Source organism: Daktulosphaira vitifoliae, unplaced genomic scaffold (genome assembly GCF_025091365.1).
Source record: "Daktulosphaira vitifoliae isolate Bord-2020 unplaced genomic scaffold, ASM2509136v1 Scaffold_1, whole genome shotgun sequence".
Lineage (NCBI taxonomy): Eukaryota > Metazoa > Arthropoda > Insecta > Hemiptera > Phylloxeridae > Daktulosphaira > Daktulosphaira vitifoliae.
The window spans coordinates 76612776-76617867 of record NW_026099572.1 but is presented as its reverse complement, the minus strand read 5'-3'; the positions used below and the strand labels follow the sequence as shown (position 1 = coordinate 76617867).

The 5092-nt window shown below is 23.8% G+C and overlaps 1 protein-coding gene across 1 annotated transcript in view; it reads left to right on the top strand.

Moving 5' to 3' along the window:
• Positions 1-786: 786 nt before the first annotated feature.
• LOC126909526 (uncharacterized) overlaps positions 787-5092 on the top strand; it is a 21234-nt gene continuing 16928 nt past the window's right edge. The window contains exons 1-2 of the mRNA XM_050691962.1: positions 787-864; positions 957-1011. The gene's annotated coding sequence lies outside the window, so the exon portion shown is untranslated. The remainder of the gene's footprint in view (positions 865-956; positions 1012-5092) is intronic.

Here is a 5092-nt window from a genome sequence, read left to right as displayed (position 1 = left end):
AAAAAAAAAAAAAAATAAATAAAAAAAAAAACACATCATAGTAAAATTAATACCTTCTCAGCTTCGCATCGAAGCTAAAATTGAAAAAATGGCGAAAATTAGTGATTTTTAAATTTATAATTTTTTTGGAGATTTTCCCCATTTACGGGGAACAGGGGAATATTTTTCAATTTTTGAGGGTAATTTCTTCGACTACATATGATTTGTGATTTTTTTACGCATCGTTGAAAGAAATCGGTTCGGTGAGAGCTGAGAAAAAGTGGTGACACAAAAAAAAACACATCATAGTAAAATTAATACCTTCTCAGATTTGCATCGAAGCTAATAAATTATCTATGCTTCTCTTTATCATACATTATATTGTGAATTAATTTTTCACTTGTTTAATTTAATTAATATTCTATTTTAAATTTACTTTTAGAAAAATTAAATTAAAAATATTAATTATAATTTTCTATTTTTGTTCTTAATATTTTCTACATTTCTAGTTCTACACAAAATTCATAATAGATATTATATTTATGTAAGCAGTTATAATATACATATTTAGAATTCTAATAATATTATTGTATTAACTGATTGTATCGTATACAATACAACTAAAAAATACTGCTTACATTTGTTTGGGGGAATTTCATTTTCTATTACCGTCTACCCTGACAACCGGCCGGCGTCATGATATGCTGGCAACGATTTCATACTCTTATAAATACAACAATGTCATATTGTCAGCTGCCAGGTGGTTATGATAGGTGGGGGTCAATAAATTTCGCAAACCGTTAACTGGCGGCTTATTATCAAATCCTGATAGTCAGTATGTCGACATTCGGTGATTGTCTTTGCGACACGGCTCCCCGTTTATACGTGAGTATTGCAATCAATAAAATCAATACCGCAAATATAATATGAATTATCAAATGTATAAACTAACAGACTTTTGTGTTTGAACTCTAAAGTTTAAAACATTCAACCTTTCTTCAAATCGGCTCTCACTTTTTTGGAATAAAACAGGTAAGTTTATACTTTGTTAAATTTATAAATTCTCACAAACCTAATTCAACTTATATATAATATATAAAATTTAATACTTATATAGTAAAAATGTTTTTATATTATTTTAATATCATTCACTTATATTTAGTAAAGGTAAGAATATAATATTAAAGGGTAGTTGACGAATTAGTCTCCATACAAATTAAAAAAATTACATTAATTTTCATACAAAGTATTTTTTAGTATGAGGGTAAATACTATTTACACCCTTAAACATTTTATTCTAGTTTTACGTACGAATAAAATACAAATTTTTATCTTACATGTTAATATTTGTTTATTTTTAATTCATAATTAATAATTATTAATATTAATTGAAATATCATACAAAAGTAATTTATAATGAAACGTTACATAATTATATAACGACTATAAGTTGTATTAGAACACTATTTATAAAAATTACCATCATAGAATAACTATTAATTTTAGTGTTGAAAATTTAATTAAACGCAATTTATTTATTAAAGCTATAATAAATAAATGTATATTTTGTGTTTGGATAATTAAAAATAAGCTCATGAATACTTATAAGATAATGACTTTCGTAAATCATTTTTTTTGTATAATATTATGCAGTTAAAATTAGCTATAAAGGATGAGGTCCCTTGCAAATATTTTAAGAGTTGACGGCAATGAGCTCTATCAACATCTATTAGGTAAATTGATAATTAAAATTTATTTTTAAAATTATTCGTCCTAGAAAAATTTCACTAATATCTTTTTCAATGAATCGATGTTAAGCAATCTCAGTTTGTGCTTGTTTTTCTTCTTTAAAAAAATCAATAATATTATATATACATATACATTAATTCAATTGGTAAGTGTATAAACATTAAACCTAATTCTATAATTATATCTTTCAGTTTAAAAAAAGTCTTCGAACTGAATTCATAAACTGTTCTTATCATTAATTAATAGAATATTGATAGTTTTAATGTGATTTGGTTAATGTTGTTTATATATAAATATGAAATAACATAAATATATTGATATACATTGTCCGAAAATAAACGAAATAAACGTTGACATTTTTCATAGTGACGGCATTGATACACTGAGCATTGAATTTAAAATTTATTTTATTAATAAATTGTTTTTAAAACATTTATTAACCATCTATTAAAGATACTTTTAATATTTGGTTTTTAACACGTGTGTTATAAATAATGATTTTAAAAATTACTCACCTGAAAAATTAAAAAAAAAATCAATTATTATCTTTTTCATCCTTAAATAATTTTTTATGAGAAACAATGGTTATTCCTATATTTTAAATAATAAAAAAATTTAAATCCCCATGACACACTTTAATTTAACTCATACTGTCTATGCTTCTGTTCTTTTATTATTAGAAATATTTTAACTAGAGATTAATTTAAAGCGAATTGATCTGTAATGAAATGTAGCTCTTTTATTCGGTTAATATCAATAATATATTGAAATCAAAAATATTTTTTACTTTTCTGTTGAATCATATACTTGAGTTGCAACAATAGGTACACAAAGAGAATACGTTCAACATTGAGGTAGAAATATTACTTGGAATGATTTGGATAATAACTCTTAGATTCTATAGTACTATTGTTTCGTGTTATAAATTCAAAAACTTAGTAATTATGATTACTGCTCATCGCTAATCCCTTCGTTGCTGAAGAAATTATTTTTTATTCTCATGAGTTGCTAAAAATTTTATTTTTGTTTATAAATTGCATATAAGTACGCGTNATTTTATTTTTGTTTATAAATTGCATATAAGTACGCGTATACACAATATTATAACTATTATATACCAGCGTAATTTGTATTCTGCATTTTCTACAAGATAAAACTATGTAATAAATTGATGACAACAACAAATACACTCTAGTCTACATAAGACGAAAGAGTATTAAAACGATTACATAATATGTAATTAAATAATATATAATATGTAATTAAAAAAATGTGATAAGATATATTATATCTTATCACATTTTTTTAATTACAGTTTAAATTTTTTATCACTTGTACTTATAATAATAATATTCCAATATTATTTTTATGATTTATATAAAAGGTATTTCACAAACTTATTATGAACATTAACTAACACAATACTTACTTTTGTTCTACCAGTAGTATAGTCATTATATATATATATTTATTAAAACCATAAATAACAGTATATATACTTTGGTATTTTAATTTACAAATAGACGACTTTAAAATAGCATCAAACCCCAAAAAGGTGCTAATTTTTTTTTTTATACTTTTTAATGTAAAAGTAATATTTTTTTAAGTTAGTTTGTTCTTTTACAGTTTTTATTCATAACACTTTTAAAAAATAATAGTACGCATTGAGTTCTGTACGTGATAATCGGCATACATAATGATATCTCGCGATAAAACTTATTTTTCAATACCCTCATAAAGATTTTTAGCTTCGATGCGAAGCTGAGAAGGTATTGATTTTACTATAATGTGTTTTTTTTTTTTTTTTGTCACCACTTTTTCTCAGCTCTCACCGAACCGATTTCTTTCAACGATGCGTAAAAAAATCACAAATCGTATCTAGTCGAAGAAATTATCCTCAAAAATTGAAAAAATTTCCCTCGGTTCCCGTAAATGGAGGAACCTCCAAAAAAATTACAAATTTAAAAATCGCTAATTTTCGAAATTTTCGAAATTTTTTTTTACTTAAAACTTTTTCAAAAATGAACAAATCAATATAATTTATTTTTTGTAGATGTTTGATGTCTTTAACTATCGTTTGGTATATTTTTTTTATAAATTTAACCCTTTACCAGCCCACAAGGAGGGATTCAAAATGACAACTTTTTCACAAAAAATTAACTTTTTAAAGTGTTCCGGAAATACTGACCCTTTTATATATATATTAGATTAAAGCCTATGAAATATACTTTAATATTAAAAATTCGAACTTTATTTTGTCTTCATGATGAAAATAGTTACTGTATTCAAAAATATGCTATTTTTGTGTTAAAATTCTTGGTTTTGTATTTTATTTTATTATAAGGGAATTACACTGATTTTCATAAATATTGTATCAATCTAATTGATATAGTATAAAAAGTTAAACATATTTAAATTTTTTTGTTTCTTTGAAGTCGAGAAAAATAACTTTAAAATTTGAACTAGCTAAATTTCTATTTTTATTAACTGACGAATGCTACCCATGGTTTCTGAGACGGTAACACTTGGGTCTTTTACGCCTGTGGCACTGAATTTTTTCTTAATTCTTTTTGAGTTAGAAAAAGATGTTTAACCCATTTGATTTTTATCTCATTTAGATTCAATAACTTCAATAAATATCCGGGCAAATTGTTTTTCTTACATTTTTAAAAAAGTGGTTTAAAATATCACATACTTTATACGTGTTGTCACGTAAACAAAATCGTGTAAAAATATTCAACTTAAATAGTTTTATAGAATCTTGATACTCTATCATTCGCGAAAAACAAATTTTTTTTCGGTTACGCAGAGTGTTAAAAACTAAAAATATCTTTGTGATTCTCTTTAAATTTAGTCGGGTGTGAATGGTTGTATAACATCAGGAAAATATCTTTAACAAAGATATAATTGTGGTATATAACAATGGCATGACTTTCTTTTGCTTATATAAAACAGGGCACCACCACTTTAAAATATTGTTTTTTTATACAGATTTCATTTTAGAAACAAGTTCAAAATTCTGACTAAGGAAAAAAATTATTGTCATTTGTTTTATAAAATGTTTAGTAAAACTTTTAATCTGTTCGATAATACAACAAGTTTTATTTCTTATTTATAAATTTGGAGTTTTTCTTTATTCCATATAATATTTCAAAGAAAATCTGCTATTGATGATTAAGTGACCTTTAAATTGAAAAATTGTTCATTCAAAAAGGCTAAGAAAAAAATATAAAACTTTGAAATGTATATATTAAAATTTTAATTTTTCAAGTGTTGGTATATAATACAGAGTGATTGACTAACTATGCCTCACGAATTATCTCTGAAAATATAAGAGTTATAAACAATTTTTTTTTTTAATCAT